This window comes from Callithrix jacchus, chromosome 19, assembly GCF_049354715.1.
Source record: "Callithrix jacchus isolate 240 chromosome 19, calJac240_pri, whole genome shotgun sequence".
NCBI classification, from domain to species: Eukaryota; Metazoa; Chordata; class Mammalia; order Primates; family Cebidae; genus Callithrix; species Callithrix jacchus.
In genome coordinates, this window is record NC_133520.1 from 32,978,034 (window position 1) to 32,997,290 (window position 19,257).

The window sequence follows — 19,257 nt, forward strand, 5'->3', positions numbered from 1 at the left end:
CATGCATGATGTGTGTGTGTGTGTGTGTGGTGTGTGGTGTGTGTGTATGTGCAGTGGGTGTTGTGTATATGTGGTGTATGCTGTATGTATGCATGCATGATGTGTGTGTGTGTGGGCTATGGGGTGTGTGTGTATGTGCAGTGGGTGTTGTGTGTATGTGGTGTATGCTGTATGTATGCATGATGTGTGTGTGTGTGTGGTGTGGGGTGTGTGTGTATGTGCAGTGGGTGTTGTGTATGTGTGGTGTATGCTGTATGTATGCATGCATGATGTGTGTGTGTGTGTGGTGTGGGGTGTGTGTGTATGTGCAGTGGGTGTTGTGTATGTGTGGTGTATGCTGTATGTATGCATGCATGATGTGTGTGTGTGTGTGGTGTGGGGTGTGTGTGTATGTGCAGTGAGTGTTGTGTATATGTGGTGTATGCTGTATGCATGCATGATGTGTGTGTGTGTGTGGTGTGGGGTGTATGTGTGTATGTGCAGTGGGTGTTGTGTGTATGTGGTGTATGCTGTATGCATGCATGATGTGTGTGTGTGAGTGGTGTGGGGTGTGTGTGTATGTGCAGTGGGTGTGTGTGTATGTGGTGTATGCTGTATGCATGCATGATGTGTGTGTGTGTGTGTGGTGTGGGGTGTGTGAGTATGTGCAGTGGGTGTTGTGTGTATGTGGTGTATGCTGTATGTATGCATGCATGATGTGTGTGTGAGTGGTGTGGGGTGTGTGTGTATGTGCAGTGGGTGTTGTGTATATGTGGTGTATGCTGCATGCATGCATGGTGTGTGTGTGTGTGTGGTGTGGGGGGTGTGTGTATGTGCAGTGGGTGTTGTGTATATGTGGTGTATGCTGCATGCATGCATGGTGTGTGTGTGTGTGTGGTGTGGGGGGTGTGTGTATGTGCAGTGAGTGTGTGTGTATGTGGTGTATGCTGTATGTATGCATGGTGTGTGTGTGTGGGGGTGTGTGTGTGTATGTGCAGTGGGTGTTGTGTATATGTGGTGTATGCTGTATGCATGCATGGTGTGTGTGTGTGTGTGGTGTGAGGTGTGTGTGTATGTGCAGTGGGTGTGTGTATATGTGGTGTATGCGGTATGTATGCATGCATGGTGTGTGTGTGTGTGTGGGGTGTGTGTGTATGTGCAGTGGGTGTTGTGTATATGTGGTGTATGCTGTATGCATGCATAGTGTGTGTGTGTGTGTGGTGTGGGGTGTGTGTGTATGTGAAGTGGGTGTTGTGTATATGTGGTGTATGCTGTATGCATGCATGGTGTGTGTGTGTGTGTGTGTGTGGGGTGTGTGTATGTGCAGTGGGTGTTGTGTATATGTGGTGTATACTGTATGCATGCATGGTGTGTGTGTGTGGGGGGGTGTGTGTATGTGCAGTGGGTGTGTGTACATGTGGTGTATGCTGTATGCATGCATGATGTGTGTGTGTGTGGTGTGAGGTGTGTGTGTATGTGCAGTGGGTGTGTGTGTATGTGGTGTATGCTGTATGTATGCATGCATGGTGTGTGTGTGTGTGTGGGGTGTGTGTGTATGTGCAGTGGGTGTGTGTATATGTTGTGTATGCTGTATGCATGCATGATGTGTGTGTGTGTGGTGTGGGGTGTGTGTGTATGTGCAGTGGGTGTGTGTGTATGTGGTGTATGCTGTATGTATGCATGATGTGTGTGTGTGTGGTGTGGGGTGTGTGTGTATGTGCAGTGGGTGTGTGTGTATGTGGTGTATGCTGTATGCATGCATGATGTGTGTGTGTGTGGTGTGAGGTGTGTGTGTATGTGCAGTGGGTGTGTGTGTATGTGGTGTATGCTGTATGCATGCATGATGTGTGTGTGTGTGGTGTGGGGTGTGTGTGTATGTGCAGTGGGTGTGTGTATATGTGGTGTATGCTGTATGTATGCATGCATGGTGTGTGTGTGTGTGGTGTGGGGTGTGTGTGTATGTGCAGTGTGTGTGTGTGTGTGGTGTGGGGTGTGTGTGTATGTGGTGTATGCTGTATGTATGCATGCATGATGGGTGTGTGTGTGGTGTGGGGTGTGTGTGTATGTGCAGTGGGTGTGTGTATATGTGGTGTATGCTGTATGTATGCATGCATGGTGTGTGTGTGTGGTGTGGGGTGTGTGTGTATGTGCAGTGGGTGTGTGTGTGTGTGGTGTGGGGTGTGTGTGTGTGGTGTATGCTGTATGCATGCATGATGTGTGTGTGTGTGGTGTATGCTGTATGCATGCATGATGTGTGTGTGTGGTGTATGCTGTATGCATGCATGATGTGTGTGTGTATGTGGTGTATGCTGTATGTATGCATGCATGGTGTGTGTGTGTGGTGTGGGGTGTGTGTGTGTGCAGTGGGTGTGTGTATATGTGGTGTATGCTGTATGCATGCATGGTGTGTGTATATGTGGTGCATGCATGATGTGTGTGTGTGTGGGGGGGGGTGTGTATGTGCAGTGGGTGTGTGTGTATGTGGTGTATGCTGTATGTATGCATGATGTGTGTGTGTGGTGTGTGTGTGTATGTGCAGTGGGTGTGTGTGTGGTGTATGCTGTATGCATGCATGATGTGTGTCTGTGGTGTATGCTGTATGCATGCATGATGTGTGTGTGTGGTGTATGCTGTATGCATGCATGATGTGTGTGTGTGTGGTGTGGGGTGTGTGTGTGTGTGCAGTGGGTGTGTGTGTGTGGTGTATGCTGTATGTATGCATGATGTGTGTGTGTGGTGTATGCTGTATGCATGCATGGTGTGTGTGTGGTGTATGCTGTATGCATGCATGATGTGTGTGTGTGGTGTATGCTGTATGTATGCATGCATGGTGTGTGTGTGTGGTGTATGCTGTATGCATGCATGATGTGTGTGTGTGGTGTATGCTGTATGCATGCATGATGTGTGTGTGTGTGGTGTGGGGTGTGTGTGTGTGTGCAGTGGGTGTATGTGTGTGGTGTATGCTGTATGTATGCATGCATGGTGTGTGTGTGTGGTGTATGCTGTATGTATGCATGATGTGTGTGTGTGGTGTATGCTGTATGCATGCATGATGTGTGTGTGTGGTGTATGCTGTATGTATGCATGCATGGTGTGTGTGTGTGGTGTATGCTGTATGCATGCATGATGTGTGTGTGTGTGGTGTGGGGTGTGTGTGTGTGTGCAGTGTGTGTGTGTGTGTGGTGTATGCTGTATGCATGCATGCATGGTGTGTGTGTGTGGTGTGGGGTGTGTGTATGTGCAGTGGGTGTGTGTATATGTGGTGTATGCTGTATGTATGCATGCATGGTGTGTGTGTGTGTGGTGTATGCTGTATGCATGCATGATGTGTGTGTGTGTGGTGTGGGGTGTGTGTGTATGTGCAGTGGGTGTGTGTATGTGGTGTATGCTGTATGCATGCATGGTGTGTGTGTGTGTGGTGTGGGGTGTGTGTGTGTGTGCAGTGGGTGTTGTGTATATGTGGTGTATGCTGTATGCATGCATGATGTGTGTGTGTGTGGTGTATGCTGTATGCATGCATGGTGTGTGTGTGTGTGTGGTGTATGCTGTATGCATGCATGGTGTGTGTGTGTATGTGGTGTATGCTGAATGCATGCATGCTGTGTGTGTGTGTGGTGTATGCTGTATGCATGCATGATGTGTGTGTGTATGTGGTGTGGGGTGTGTGTGTATGTGCAGTGTGTGTGTGTGGTGTATGCTGTATGCATGCATGATGTGTGTGTGGTGTGAGGTGTGTGTGTATGTGCAGTGGGTGTGTGTGTATGTGGTGTATGCTGTATGCATGCATGATGTGTGTGTGTGGTGTGGGGTGTGTGTGTATGTGCAGTGGGTGTGTGTGTGTGGTGTATGCTGTATGCATGCATGATGTGTGTGTGTGGGGGGGTGTGTATGTGCAGTGGGTGTGTGTGTTTGGTGTATGCTGTATGCATGCATGGTGTGTGTGTGTGTGTGTGTGGGGTGTGTGTGTGTGTGCAGTGGGTGTATGTGTGTGGTGTATGCTGTATGTATGCATGCATGGTGTGTGTGTGTGGTGTATGCTGTATGTATGCATGATGTGTGTGTGTGGTGTGGGGTGTGTGTGTATGTGCAGTGGGTGTGTGTGTGTGGTGTATGCTGTATGCATGCATGATGTGTGTGTGTGGGGGGGTGTGTATGTGCAGTGGGTGTGTGTGTTTGGTGTATGCTGTATGCATGCATGATGTGTGTGTGTGTGGTGTGGGGTGTGTGTGTGTGTGCAGTGGGTGTATGTGTGTGGTGTATGCTGTATGTATGCATGCATGGTGTGTGTGTGTGGTGTATGCTGTATGTATGCATGATGTGTGTGTGTGGTGTATGCTGTATGCATGCATGATGTGTGTGTGTGGTGTATGCTGTATGTATGCATGCATGGTGTGTGTGTGTGGTGTATGCTGTATGCATGCATGATGTGTGTGTGTGTGGTGTGGGGTGTGTGTGTGTGTGCAGTGTGTGTGTGTGTGTGGTGTATGCTGTATGCATGCATGCATGGTGTGTGTGTGTGGTGTGGGGTGTGTGTATGTGCAGTGGGTGTGTGTATATGTGGTGTATGCTGTATGTATGCATGCATGGTGTGTGTGTGTGTGGTGTATGCTGTATGCATGCATGATGTGTGTGTGTGTGGTGTGGGGTGTGTGTGTATGTGCAGTGGGTGTGTGTATGTGGTGTATGCTGTATGCATGCATGGTGTGTGTGTGTGTGGTGTGGGGTGTGTGTGTGTGTGCAGTGGGTGTTGTGTATATGTGGTGTATGCTGTATGCATGCATGATGTGTGTGTGTGTGGTGTATGCTGTATGCATGCATGGTGTGTGTGTGTGTGTGGTGTATGCTGTATGCATGCATGGTGTGTGTGTGTATGTGGTGTATGCTGAATGCATGCATGCTGTGTGTGTGTGTGGTGTATGCTGTATGCATGCATGATGTGTGTGTGTATGTGGTGTGGGGTGTGTGTGTATGTGCAGTGTGTGTGTGTGGTGTATGCTGTATGCATGCATGATGTGTGTGTGGTGTGAGGTGTGTGTGTATGTGCAGTGGGTGTGTGTGTATGTGGTGTATGCTGTATGCATGCATGATGTGTGTGTGTGGTGTGGGGTGTGTGTGTATGTGCAGTGGGTGTGTGTGTGTGGTGTATGCTGTATGCATGCATGATGTGTGTGTGTGGGGGGGTGTGTATGTGCAGTGGGTGTGTGTGTTTGGTGTATGCTGTATGCATGCATGGTGTGTGTGTGTGTGTGTGTGGTGTGGGGTGTGTGTGTATGTGCAGTGGGTGTGTGTGTGTGGTGTATGCTGTATGCATGCATGATGTGTGTGTGTGTGGTGTGGGGTGTGTGTGTATGTGCAGTGGGGGTGTGTGCGTGTGGTGTATGCTGTATGTATGCATGCATGGTGTGTATATGTGGTGTATGCTGCATGCATGCATGATGTGTGTGTGTGGTGTATGCTGTATGTATGCATGGTGTGTGTGTGTGGTGTATGCTGTATGCATGCATGGTGTGTGTGTGTGGTGTATGCTGTATGCATGCATGGTGTGTGTGTGTGGTGTATGCTGTATGCATGCATGGTGTGTGTGTGTGGTGTATGCTGTATGCATGCATGGTGTGTGTGTGTGGTGTATGCTGTATGCATGCATGGTGTGTGTGTGTGGTGTATGCTGTATGCATGCATGATGTGTGTGTGTGGGGGGGTGTGTGTATGTGCAGTGGGTGTGTGTGTGGTGTATGCTGTATGCATGCATGGTGTGTGTGTGGTGTATGCTGTATGCATGCATGATGTGTGTGTGTGGGGGGGTGTGTGTATGTGCAGTGGGTGTGTGTGTGTGGTGTATGCTGTATGCATGCATGGTGTGTGTGTGGTGTATGCTGTATGCATGTATGATGTGTGTGTGGGGGGTGTGTGTATGTGCAGTGGGTGTGTGTGTGTGTGGTGTATGCTGTATGCATGCATGGTGTGTGTGTGTGGTGTATGCTGTATGCATGCATGATGTGTGTGTGTGTGGGGGGGGGTGTGTGTATGTGCAGTGGGTGTGTGTGTGTGTGGTGTATGCTGCATGCATGCATGGTGTGTGTGTGTGGTGTATGCTGTATGCATGCATGATGTGTGTGTGTGGGGGGGTGTGTGTATGTGCAGTGGGTGTGTGTGTGTGGTGTATGCTGCATGCATGCATGGTGTGTGTGTGTGGTGTATGCTGTATGCATGCATGGTGTGTGTGTGGTGTCTGTGTGGCGGGTGTGTGTGTGTGGTGTCTGTGTGGCGGGTGTGTGTGTGTGGTGTCTGTGTGGCAGGTGTGTGTGTGTGGTGTATGCTGCATGCATGGTGTGTGGGTGTGTGTGTGTGTGTCTGTGGCGGGTGTGTGTGTGTGGTGTCTGTGTGGCGGGTGTGTGTGTGTGTGGTGGTGTCTGTGTGGCAGGTGTGTGTGTGTGTCTGTGTGGCGGGTGTGTGTGTCTGTGGTGTCTGTGTGGCGGGTGTGTGTGTGGTGTCTGTGTGGCGGGTATGTGTGTGTGTGGTGTCTGTGTGGCGGGTGTGTGTGTGTGTGGTGTCTGTGTGGCGGGTGTGTGTGTGTCTGTGTGGCAGGTGTGTGTGTGTGTCTGTGTGGCAGGTGTGTGTGTGTGTGGTGTCTGTGTGGCGGGTGTGTGTGTGGTGTCTGTGTGGCGGGTGTGTGTGTGTGGTGTCTGTGTGGCGGGTGTGTGTGTGTGTGTCTGTGTGGTGGGTGTGTGTGTGTGTCTGTGTGGCGGGTGTGTGTGTGTGTGTCTGTGTGGCGGGTGTGTGTGTGTGGTGTGTGTGTGTCTGTGGCGAGTGTGTGTGTGGTGTCTGTGTGGCGGGTGTGTGTGTGTGGTGTGTGGTGTCTGTGTGGCAGGTGTGTGTGTGTGTCTGTGTGGCAGGTGTGTGTGTGGTGTCTGTGTGGCGGGTGTGTGTGTGTCTGTGTGGCGGGTGTGTGTGTGTGGTGTATGCTGTATGCATGCATGGTGTGTGTGTGTGTGTCTGTGTGGCGGGTGTGTGTGTGTGTGTCTGTGTGGCGGGTGTGTCTGTGTGGTGTATGCTGTATGCATGCATGGTGTGTGTGTGTGGTGCCTGTGTGGCGGGTGTGTGTGTGTGGTGTCTGTGTGGCGGGTGTGTGTGTGTGGTGTCTGTGTGGCAGGTGTGTGTGTGTGTGTCTGTGTGGCAGGTGTGTGTGTGGTGTCTGTGTGGCGGGTGTGTGTGTGGTGTCTGTGTGGCAGGTGTGTGTGTGTGTGTGGCGGGTGTGTGTGTGTGTCTGTGTGGCGGGTGTGTGTGTGGTGTCTGTGTGGCAGGTGTGTGTGTGTGTGGTGTGTGTGTGTCTGTGTGGTGGGTGTGTGTGTGTGTCTGTGTGGCGGGTGTGTGTGTGTGTGTGGTGTGTGTGTGGCTGTGTGGCGGGGGTGTGTGTGTGGTGTCTGTGTGGCGGGCGTGTGTGTGGTGTCTGTGTGGCAGGTGTGTGTGTGTGTGGTGTCTGTGTGGCGGGTGTGTGTGTCTGTGGTGTCTGTGTGGCGGGTGTGTTTGTGGTGTCTGTGTGTGGTGTGTGTGTGTGGTGTGTGTGGTGTCTGTGTGGCAGGTGTGTGTGTGTGTGGCGGGTGTGTGTGTGTGTGGTGTGTGTGTGTGTGTGTGTCTGTGTGGCGGGTGTGTGTGTGGTGTCTGTGTGGCAGGTGTGTGTGTGTGTGTGGTGTGTGTGTGTCTGTGTGGCGGGTGTGTGTGTGTGGTGTCTGTGTGGCGGGTGTGTGTGTGGTGTCTGTGTGGCAGGTGTGTGTGTGTGTGTGGTGTCTGTGTGGCGGGTGTGTGTGTCTGTGGTGTCTGTGTAGCGGGTGTGTGTGTGTGGTGTCTGTGTGTGGTGTGTGTGTGTGGTGTGTGTGGTGTCTGTGTGGCAGGTGTGTGTGTGTGTGGTGTCTGTGTGGCGGGTGTGTGTGTGTGTCTGTGTGGCGGGTGTGTGTGTGTGTGGTGTCTGTGTGGCGGGTGTGTGTGTGTGTCTGTGTGGCGGGTGTGTGTGTGTGGTGTCTGTGTGGCGGGTGTGTGTGTGTGGTGTCTGTGTGGCAGGTGTGTGTGTGTGTGCCTGTGTGGCGGGTGTGTGTGTGGTGTCTGTGTGGCGGATGTGTGTGTGTGGTGTCTGTGTGGCAGGTGTCTGTGTGTGTGGTGTCTGTGTAGCAGGTGTGTGTGTGTGTGTGGTGTCTGTGTGGCGGGTGTGTGTGTGTGTGGTGTCTGTGTGGCAGGTGTGTGTGTGTGGTGTCTGTGTAGCAGGTGTGTGTGTGTGGTGTCTGTGTGGCAGGTGTGTGTGTGTGTGGTGTCTGTGTGGCAGGTGTGTGTGTGTGTGTGGTGTGTGGTGTCTGTGTGGCAGGTGTGTGTGTGTGGTGTCTGTGTGGCAGGTGTGTGTGTGTGTGTCTGTGTGGCGGGTGTGTGTGTGGTGTCTGTGTGGCAGGTGTGTGTGTGTGTGTGTGGTGTCTGTGTGGCGGGTGTGTGTGTCTGTGGTGTCTGTGTGGCGGGTGTGTGTGTGTGGTGTCTGTGTGTGGTGTGTGTGGTGTCTGTGTGGCAGGTGTGTGTGTGTGTGGTGTCTGTGTGGCGGGTGTGTGTGTGTCTGTGTGGCGGGTGTGTGTGTGTGTGGTGTCTGTGTGGCGGGTGTGTGTGTGTCTGTGTGGCGGGTGTGTGTGTGTGGTGTCTGTGTGGCGGGTGTGTGTGTGTGGTGTCTGTGTGGCAGGTGTGTGTGTGTGTGCCTGTGTGGCGGGTGTGTGTGTGGTGTCTGTGTGGCGGGTGTGTGTGTGTGGTGTCTGTGTGGCAGGTGTCTGTGTGTGTGGTGTCTGTGTAGCAGGTGTGTGTGTGTGTGGTGTCTGTGTGGCGGGTGTGTGTGTGTGTGGTGTCTGTGTGGCAGGTGTGTGTGTGTGTGTGGTGTCTGTGTAGCAGGTGTGTGTGTGTGGTGTCTGTGTGGCAGGTGTGTGTGTGTGGTGTCTGTGTGGCAGGTGTGTGTGTGTGTGGTGTCTGTGTGGCAGGTGTGTGTGTGTGTGGTGTGTGGTGTCTGTGTGGCGGGTGTGTGTGTGTGGTGTGTGTGTCTGTGTGGCGGGTGTGTGTGTGTCTGTGTGGCGGGTGTGTGTGTGGTGTCTGTGTGGCAGGTGTGTGTGTGTCTGTGTGGCGGGTGTGTCTGGTGTCTGTGTGGCGGGTGTGTGTGTGGTGTCTGGCAGGTGTGTGTGTGTGTGTGTGGTGTCTGTGTGGCGGGTGTGTGTGTCTGTGGTGTCTGTGTGGCGGGTGTGTGTGTGGTGTCTGTGTGTGGTGTGTGTGTGTGGTGTGTGTGGTGTCTGTGTGGCAGGTGTGTGTGTGTGTGGTGTCTGTGTGGCGGGTGTGTGTGTGTGGTGTGTGTGTCTGTGTGGCGGGTGTGTGTGTGTCTGTGTGGCGGGTGTGTGTGTGGTGTCTGTGTGGCAGGTGTGTGTGTGTGGTGTGTGTGTGTCTGTGTGGCGGGTGTGTCTGGTGTCTGTGTGGCGGGTGTGTGTGTGGTGTCTGGCAGGTGTGTGTGTGTGTGTGTGTGTGGTGTCTGTGTGGCGGGTGTGTGTGTCTGTGGTGTCTGTGTGGCGGGTGTGTGTGTGGTGTCTGTGTGTGGTGTGTGTGTGTGGTGTGTGTGGTGTCTGTGTGGCGGGTGTGTGTGTGTGTCTGTGTGGCGGGTGTGTGTGTGTGTCTGTGTGGCGGGTGTGTGTGTGGTGTCTGTGTGGCGGGTGTGTGTGTGGTGTCTGTGTGGCAGGTGTGTGTGTGTGTGTGGTGTGTGTGTGTCTGTGGCGGGTGTGTGTGTGGTGTCTGTGTGGCGGGTGTGTGTGTGGTGTCTGTGTGGCAGGTGTGTGTGTGTGTGTGTGTGGTGTCTGTGTGGCGGGTGTGTGTGTCTGTGGTGTCTGTATGGCGGGTGTGTGTGTGTGGTGTCTGTGTGTGGTGTGTGTGTGTGGTGTCTGTGTGGCAGGTGTGTGTGTGTGTGGTGTCTGTGTGGCAGGTGTGTGTGTGTGTGTCTGTGTGGCGGGTGTGTGTGTGGTGTCTGTGTGTTGGGTGTGTGTGTGTGTGGTCTGTGTGGCAGGTGTGTGTGTGTGGTGTCTGTGTGGCAGGTGTGTGTGTGTGTGGTGTGTGGTGTCTGTGTGGCGGGTGTGTGTGTGTGTGGTGTGTGGTGTCTGTGTGGCGGGTGTGTGTGTGGTGTATGCTGTATGCATGATGTGTGTGTGTGTGGTGTCTGTGTGGCGGGTGTGTCTGTGTGGTGTCCGTGTGGCGGGTGTGTGTGTGTGTGTCTGTGTGGCGGGTGTGTGTGTGTGGTGTATGCTGTATGCATGATGTGTGTGTGTGTGGTGTGTGTGTGGTGTCTGTGTGGCAGGTGTGTGTGTGTGGTGTCTGTGTGGCAGGTGTGTGTGTGTGGTGTCTGTGTGGCGGGTGTGTGTGTGTGTGTCTGTGTGGCGGGTGTGTGTGTGTGGTGTCTGTGTGGCGGGTGTGTGTGTGTGTCTGTGTGGCGGGTGTGTGTGTGTGGTGTCTGTGTGGCGGGTGTGTGTGTGTGGTGTATGCTGTATGCATGATGTGTGTGTGTGTGGTGTCTGTGTGGCGGGTGTGTGTGTGTGGTGTCGGTGTGGCAGATGTATGTGTGTGGTGTCTGTGTGGCGGGTGTGTCTGTGTGGTGTCTGTGTGGCGGGTGTGTGTGTGTGTGTCTGTGTGGCGGGTGTGTGTGTGGTGTCTGTCTGGCAGGTGTGTGTGTGTGGTGTATGCTGCATGCATGCATGGTGTGTGTGTGTATGTGCAGTGGGTGTGTGTGTGTGGTGTCTGTGTGGCGGGTGTGTGTGTGTGGTGTCTGTGTGGCAGGTGTGTGTGTGGTGTATGCTGCATGCATGCATGGTGTGTGTGTGGTGTCTGTGTGGCAGGTGTGTGTGTGTGGTGTCTGTGTGGCAGGTGTGTGTGTGTGTCTGTGTGGCGGGTGTGTGTGTGTGTGTCTGTGTGGCGGGTGTGTGTGTGTGGTGTCTGTGTGGCGGGTGTGTGTGTGTGGTGTGTGTGTGTGGTGTCTGTGTGGCAGGTGTGTGTGTGTGGTGTCTGTGTGGCAGGTGTGTGTGTGTGTCTGTGTGGCGGGTGTGTGTGTGTGTGTCTGTGTGGCGGGTGTGTGTGTGTCTGTGTGGCGGGTGTGTGTGTGGTGTCTGTGTGGCGGGTGTGTGTGTGTGTGGTGTCTGTGTGGCGGGTGTGTGTGTGTGGTGTCTGTGTGGCGGGTGTGTGTGTGTGGTGTCTGTGTGGCGGGTGTGTGTGTGGTGTCTGTGTGGCGGGTGTGTGTGTGGTATCTGTGTGGCAGGTGTGTGTGTGTGTGTCTGTATGGCGGGTGTGTGTGTGTGTGGTGTCTGTGTGGCAGGTGTGTGTGTGGTGTCTGTGTGGCAGGTGTGTGTGTGTGTGTCTGTGTGGCGGGTGTGTGTGTGTCTGTGTGGCGGGTGTGTGTGTGTGTCTGTGTGGCGGGTGTGTGTGTGTGGTGTGTGTGTGTCTGTGTGGCGGGTGTGTGTGTGTGGTGTGTGTGTGTCTGTGTGGCGGGTGTGTGTGTGTGGTGTGTGTGTGGTGTCTGTGTGGCGGGTGTGTGTGTGTGTGTGGTGTGTGTTTGTGTCTGTGTGGCGGGTGTGTGTGTGTGGTGTCTGTGTGTGGTGTGTGTGTGTGTGTCTGTGTGGCAGGTGTGTGTCTGTGGTGTCTGTGGCGGGTGTGTGTCTGTGGTGTCTGTGTGGCGGGGGTGTGTGTGTGTCTGTGTGGCGGGTGTGTGTGTGTGTCTGTGTGGCGGGTGTGTGTGTGTGTCTGTGTGGCCGGTGTGTGTCTGTGGTTTCTGTGTGGCGGGTGTGTGTGTGTGTGTGTCTGTGTGGCGGGTGTGTGTGTCTGTGTTGTCTGTGTGGCGGGTGTGTGTGTGTGGTGTCTGTGTGTGGTGTGTGTGTGTGGTGTCTGTGTGTGGTGTGTGTGTGTGTCTGTGTGGCGGGTGTGTGTCTGTGGTGTCTGTGTGGCGGGTGTGTGTGTGTGTGTCTGTGTGGCGGGTGTGTGTGTGTCTGTGTGGCGGGTGTGTGTGTGTGTCTGTGTGGCGGGTGTGTGTGTGTCTGTGTGGCAGGTGTGTGTCTGTGGTGTCTGTGTGGCGGGTGTGTGTGTCTGTGTTGTCTGTGTGGCGGGTGTGTGTGTGTGGTGTCTGTGTGTGGTGTCTGTGTGTGGTGTCTGTGTGTGGTGTGTGTGTGTCTGTGTGGCGGGTGTGTGTGTGTGTCTGTGTGGCGGGTGTGTGTGTGTGTGGTGTCTGTGTGGCGGGTGTGTGTGTGTGTGGTGTCTGTGTGGCGGGTGTGTGTGCGTGTGTCTGTGTGGCGGGTGTGTGTGTGTGTCTGTGTGGCGGGTGTGTGTGGTGTGTGTGTGGTGTCTGTGTGGCGGGTGTGTGTGTGTGGTGTGTGTGTGTGTCTGTGTGGCGGGTGTGTGTGTGGTGTCTGTGTGGCGGGTGTGTGTGTGTGTGTGGGGTGTGTGTGGTGTCTGTGTGGCAGGTGTGTGTGTGTGTGTGTCTGTGTGGCAGGTTGTGTGTGTGTGTCTGTGTGGCAGGTGTGTGTGTGTGGTGTGTGTGTGGTGTCTGTGTGGCGGGTGTGTGTGTGTGTGGTGTGTGTGTGTCTGTGTGGCGGGTGTGTGTGTGTGTCTGTGTGGCGGGTGTGTGTGTGTGTGTCTGTGTGGCGGGTGTGTGTGTGTCTGTGTGGCGGGTGTGTGTCTGCGTGTGTGTCTGTGTGGCGGGTGTGTGTGTGTGGTGTCTGTGTGGCGGGTGTGTGTGTGTGTGTGTCTGTGTGGTGTCTGTGTGGCGGGTGTGTGTCTGTGTGTGTCTGTGTGGCGGGTGTGTGTGTGTGTGTCTGTGTGGCGGGTGTGTGTGTGTGTCTGTGTGGCGGGTGTGCTGCAGTCATTGCCGAGGACGGATCTAACTGCAGAACCATCATTTGGTGATGAGAAAGTCTCTGAGCAACAGTTCACCCTCCCAGACCCCTCTGTGTCTCCGTTTGGGCCCTGAAGTCCTTCCTATTAGAGGCCCTGTCCACTGGGTTCCCTGGAGCAGCTCACTGTCAGTCTACAGGATGTCTACCCGCAGAGGTTTGGCTGACACCCTCAGCCATTCATCGCTTGGCCAGTCCCATCTTTCAGGGTTCAAAGGCTGAGAAGAGAAAACGGAGTCCAACTCTGAGCAGGTTTAGAGCAGAGGACACCCCTTACCCATGATCCAACAGGCCAGACCTTTTCTCATCTGTTAGCAAGAAAGCCAGTCCTTGAGGGACTCAGAACACTCCAATCACCATTAGAATGCGCCTCCCATCATCTGTGACTCAGCATTCCCCCTCACTGAGGGAGGCTGTCAGATCCCTGCCCCATATCCCCCACCCCCATGGCCCTGCTGAGCTCCAAGGGTGAAGACCACCTGGCCATGGGTGCCCTGCGAGGCTGTACGTGGGGTGAGGAGCATTCTGATGAGCAGGGTGTGAGGCTGCTCCTGCAGCAGCCCCATAAGGTGCAGAGCAGGCTCCTCCCCACCTTGGCCCTGGTCTCCTCAGAGTGTGGTGAGACTGGCCGTCTGCTGGCATTCAGAGTCCTTCCGGCAGGGTACTCCTCTGCCCTTCCCACTGAGGGGGTAGCCATTAGGACCGCCCCTCCTTCCTCAAACACTGGCAGTTCCAGGGGTGCCCTCTGCCCCGTACCTGCCCTGGCCATCTGCCCCCTCCATTCTGCAGGACCATGTGGACTCCAGCTAGCTGTTCCTGGTCCAGGCACTCAGTGGCAGAACTGTAAATCCTCTAGGCTGGCTCCAGACTCTACTGCCTGGGCACCTGCTACAGAGGACGGGCCTGCCTTTCCCACCTCCGGCAGATGGCCACTGTGCCTTGGGATCTGCCAGCAGGAAAAGCAGCACCAAGTGTCCCCTGATGCGGCCTCCCTCGGTCCTGGCTGCTTCCCTCAGACTCCTCCCCAGGCAGTGTGCCCTGCCTGCCTGTGGGCAGCACTGGCTCTCGGCCCCAGCCCATCCCAGTGCTGGTTCTGACCGTTTAGTCAGATGTCACTCAAAAAATATTTTTGGCCTCCCTGCTCTGAGCCAGGCACTGTGCCAGACCCTAGGGACACCAAGACGAATGAGGAAGCTGGAGGGTCTCTGCCTGCAAGGACTCGGGAAGGGAGTGCAAGTAACACAGAACACAAGGTAGGAGAAGCAAGAGCATTGTTCACAAAACAGACCTAACAGCACGCAGGCACTGCTAGGTGCCAGGAACCCAGATTGGCCCTGGAGGAGCTCTAGTGCAGCAGGGGAGACAGACAGGAAAGCAGAAAGCCACACGCTAGGGAGAGCCACACCATGGGGGGAGACCAGTGGCTCTTGGGTGTGGCTGAAGACTGCAGGGTGAAGTTATCCCTTTGAGGGACCCAGACACTGAGCTGAGAAACGGCACAATTGCTAGAAAGAGAATTACAAGAAAAGCTGAGCCACAGATGCAAATGCGTGAGACAGAGGGGCAGGAGAAGCAGCCAGGCTGGAAGGGGTAGGGGGGTAATAATCCCAGTTCTAACTACTTCCACACAGAAAAACTCATTTAATCCTCACAAGTCTCTGTTGCCCAGGCGGGAGTGCAGTACTGTGATCTCAGCTCACGGCAACCTCCACCTCCTGGGTTCAAGCTATTCTCCTTTCTCAGCCTCCTGAGTAGCTAGGATTACAGGCGTGTGCCACCACACTCGGCTAATTTTTTTTATTTTTAACAGAGGTGGAATTTTATCAAGTTAGCCAGGCTGGTCCTGAACTCCTGATCTCAAGTGATCTGCTCACCTCGGCCTCCCAAAATGCTGGAATTACAGGTGTGAGCCACTGTGCCCAGCCACAGATAGGATTTGAATCCAGGAAATCCAGCTCCAGCATCTGTGCTTCTAACTGCCATACTGCACGGCTGTGGCAAGCAGGAGTCAAACCACAGACACCCTTTTAGGTACTAAGGAGGCTAAATGCTCTCCCAGGGGATGGGAGACCCTGGTCACACTGGCATACAGAGGGATGAGCCTGGAGGCTGCGTGGAGGATGGATTTCAGGGGTGAGGCGGGAGGGCAGCCAGGAGGCTGTTAATGCAGCCAGGTGAGAAGAAGGCCAAGGCAACCGTGGGAGAGGACAGGATGAATTTGAGAAAAACTAAGAATGCAAACTTTGCAAAATGTGTGACTGTCAGGAAATGAAAGCTTGTGAAGAGGGAGATGTGAAGAGGGGCTTCCTGATCTCTGGCTGGGTGCTTGGGGAGGGTGCGCCAGCGGTCACACCACCGAGCTCAGGAGAAAGGCTGTCAGGTGATGCTGAGTTGAGACTGGGGCATGTTTTCTTGGAGGTATTTGCGGGATGTCCAGGTGAAGGTGCATAGCAGCCACCAGTGTCCCACAGCCCTGCTGCTACACGGGACCCACCTTCTCCTCCCGAACCCTGGAGCCACCAGATTCTTGGAAAGCCCCAGTGCTTCCTCTGGGTTCCCAAGGCCCTGCATCTGTGTGCCACCGGGGCCTCCTCCCTGCAGCAGCAGTTCATCTCCCGTGGAGTGGGCCTTGCAGATCTGCCCCCATTTCCTGCCTGCTCCTAATGTCCTCAGATGCTGGGATGGGACTTGTCCCGTCTGTTTCTCCCTGGCAGCAGTGGGGACTTGATCTCCCTCCATGTGATGTGGCCACAGCCCGTGACTCCATCCCTGTTAAGTAAACCAACACCAAACTGAGGAAGATCCCGTGGCGACCTGCACACTGACCTGCTGCAAGTCACACATCAGGGCTCCTAGAGGGCGGCCACCTGGGCTGTGGGGGGGTGGCGGGGAGGTGTTGGGGAAGCACTGGGTGTATGGGGGATGGGGATGGGGACATGTGGCAGACAGAGCTTGGGGTGGAATGGGAGGGACACCCTGGGAGAGACCTCTCAACAGAGGTCAGGAACCTAGATGCTAACCCTGGCCCTGCTGCTGCTCTGCTGTGTGACCTTGGTCATGTTACCCAACTGCATGCATCTCCTCTGTCGTATGCAGGCTGAACTGCATAGGTTGGCAGCTATACATGTGGGCTCTCAACCTCCCTGTCTCACTCTCCTGCAGTCAGGAGAGGGGAAGCCCACAGAGCCACAGTGAGCAATGCTGGAGGGGCAGGTGCTTGGCAGAAAACCCAGCAAGGTGTTTTAACAGCAACAGGACAATAGAGCAGCTTAGCGCTGGGAGCTTATTCTGCTTATTTTCCCATCTGTGTGTCGGGACATGCCAGGGCTGGGTGTCTACATTTCGGTAAGCCTCTTGCTACAATAGCATTCTCGGCAGCTTCAGTCACTTAGACCACAGCGGTAATCCGCTCAGGAAGAGCCCGGCCCGGCCCTCCCGCAGCAGCCCTGTGGGGCCGTATTTGGGGCAGGGTGCCCGCCTGCCTCTGCAGCCACTCCTATTGCCTGCCTCCCTCTCTCCCCTTGTCCAGTGTGTCACCTTCAGATGCTGCAACAAGGGCGGGTCAGGAAGAGCGTTGATGGGTCCCTCCCAGCTGAAGGGAGTTAGGTTAGACACAAGGAAGAACTGTCCCAGTGTTGGGGTGGGGAGTAAAGAGGAAGGTAGTCTCTTTTTCCCTAAACAGTGGCTTTTTGGGGGTTACTATTTTTTTTTTTTTTGAGACCAAGTCTCACTCTGTTGCCAGGCTGGAGTGCAGTAGTGTGATCTTGGCTCACTGCAACCTCTGCCTCCTGGGTTCAAGTGATTCTTCTGCCTCAGCCTCCCAAGTAGCTGGTGCTACAGGTGCCCACCACCATGCCCAGCTAACTTTTTGTATTTAATACAGATGGGGTTTCACCATGTTGCCAGGATGGTCTCGATCTCCTGACCTTGTGATTTGCCCGCCTTGACCTCGCAAAGTGCTAGGGTTACAGGTGTGAGCCACAACACAGTTTTAAAATATTAGCTATTCTTCTATCTGAGATACAAGCAGGTGAGTTTGGCCTGGGGGGGCTAGGAGATGGTCACCAAGGCCCTGGAAAGGAGTTAAGTGGGGCTGAATTTGGGGGTGGGAGGGCTACAGCAAAACATAGGTGAGGATAAGCTCTGGAAACAGCTCCCCAAGACACAGCTCCCCTTCCCCCTTGAGGTAACCCAACAGACTGTGAGTTCTGAGTCCCGGCTGTAGGGGCTACCAGATTCTAGAAGCATCTCTGACCTCCAGGTTCCTTTTCTGTCACACAGTTTTTAAGTAACTATAAAACATCTCTGGGCCAGGTACAGTCGCTAACACTTGTAATCCTAGCACTTTGGGAGGCCAAGGCAGGAGGATTGCTTGAACCCAGGAGTTTGAGACCAGCCTGAGCAACATAGCAAGACTCCATCTGTACAAAAAATTCTTTTAAAAAATTAGTCAGGCATGGCAGTGCACATCTGTAGTACCAGCTATTTGGGACACTGAGATGGGAGCACTTTGGGACACCGAGGCAGGAGGATTGTTTGAACCCAGGAGTTTGAGACCAGCCTGGGCAGTATTACCCGATCTCTACCAAAAAATTCTTTTTTTTTTTTTTTTGCCAATCAGTTTGAGCTTATGAGGTTGCTCAGGTTAGCCTTGAACTGATGACCTCACCTTCGCGAGCGCCATGACCTCCAGCGGGAGCCACTTTGGACCCCAAAAATTCTTTAAAAAATTAGGAATTTCAGGGCATGTCTATAGTCCCAGCTATTTGGTAGGCTGAGGTGGGGGGATTGCTTGAGCCTGGAAGGTGGAGGCTGCAGAGCAGCGATCATGCCACTACACTCCAGCCTGGGCAACAGAGCAAGACCCTGTTCTCCCTCACTGCTCCCCCTGAAAAAAGTCTCTGATCTGACGCTCTCAGCGTTTGATACTATTCACCCCTCCTTCCATTCTGAAACATTCTTCCTTCATTGTTGAAAGCAACATTCTTCAGGCTCTTCTGCATCTTCCATATGATTTAGGAATCTTCTATTTGCAGGAAACAGAAAACCTCTCTACCTAATAGGCTAAACAACACAGGACATCTATTCATTCACAAATGGTTCAGGCAAGGTTGGACAGAGCACTCAGGGATGTCACATAGGGCCAGTTCTTTCTTCCTGCCCCTGTCTTCCTCAGCCTCAGCCTCCCTCTCAGGTTGGCTGCTGTTGGTGCCACCTGCCTCTTCCTTCAAACACTGATAGAAAGAGCTTCTTGGCTGGGTGTGGGGGCTCATGCTCGTAATCCCAACACTTTGGGAGGCCAAGGCGGGCAGATCACGAGGTCAGGAGTTCTAGACCAGCTTGGCCAGCATGGTGAAACCTGTCTCTACTAAAAATATAAAATAAATTAGCTGCGCATGGTAGTGTGCACCTGTAGTCCCAGCTATTCAGGAGGCTGGGGCAGGAGAATTGCTTGAACCTAGGAGGCGGAAGTTGCAGTGAGCCGAGATTGCGCCACTGCACTCCAGCCTGGGTGACAGCGAGACTTTCATCTCAAAAAAAAAAAAAAAAAGGAAGAGCTTCTTGTCCCAGGATGTCATTCAAAAGCCCTGTAAGTCTTTGGCTGGCATGTCCCCCTGAAAGCAATCATGATACCAAGTGCTCCACTCCAGAGCCAGGGATGCCTTCAAACCCCAGAGTTGCCAGGATCTTCCAAATGAAGATAGGAGCTGCTGAGGTGGTGAAGAAGACTGGCCACTGGGGAGACCTCAGCACATTCCTTGCCCTGACCCCTCCCACCTCTAGTTCTCTGCCTGCCGGCCTCAGCCTCCCTCTCCACACTGGTTCCCCTGGCGTCCAAAGTCCTTCCCTGCTCCGAGACCATGCCTCTGTGGCTGACTCCCTCCTCAGCCAAACTGAAGCCCTGACTCTCTTCCAACATCCTGCCCTATATGTTGATCTATTCACAAAGAATTTCTACTCGATGTCCTCAAATTCACCCTCATATGAAAAGAACTAATGATTCTCTCCCTGACATCACATACCCACCCACCGACACACACAGACGACACACACACACACACACACACATTTGGCTCTCCAGTTATTCCCATGTTGGGCTGGTCCTTCTCCTTCACCCCCGACATCACATCCTGTAGGACACCCTGGCAGTTCTCCATTGCATGAAGAGTTACCTTAAGCCTGGGCCACACAGAATCATACTCCCCTGCTTCTGTCCTGGACATGCCCCCAGTCTCCTCCTCACTTGCATGTCAGCCTTCCTGAAATACCACTGCTTCCTGTCCCCCCTCCCTCAAACACCTTTGACGACTCACATCTCCCACATGACCAAATTCACCTCCCTTCACCTGGCAAT

General features: G+C 53.9%; 1 protein-coding gene across 2 annotated transcripts in view; it reads right to left on the reverse strand.

Moving 5' to 3' along the window:
• Positions 1–19,257, reverse strand: part of BLACAT1 (BLACAT1 overlapping LEMD1 locus) — an 81,525-nt gene that overhangs the window by 39,965 nt on the left and 22,303 nt on the right. The window lies entirely within an intron of this gene.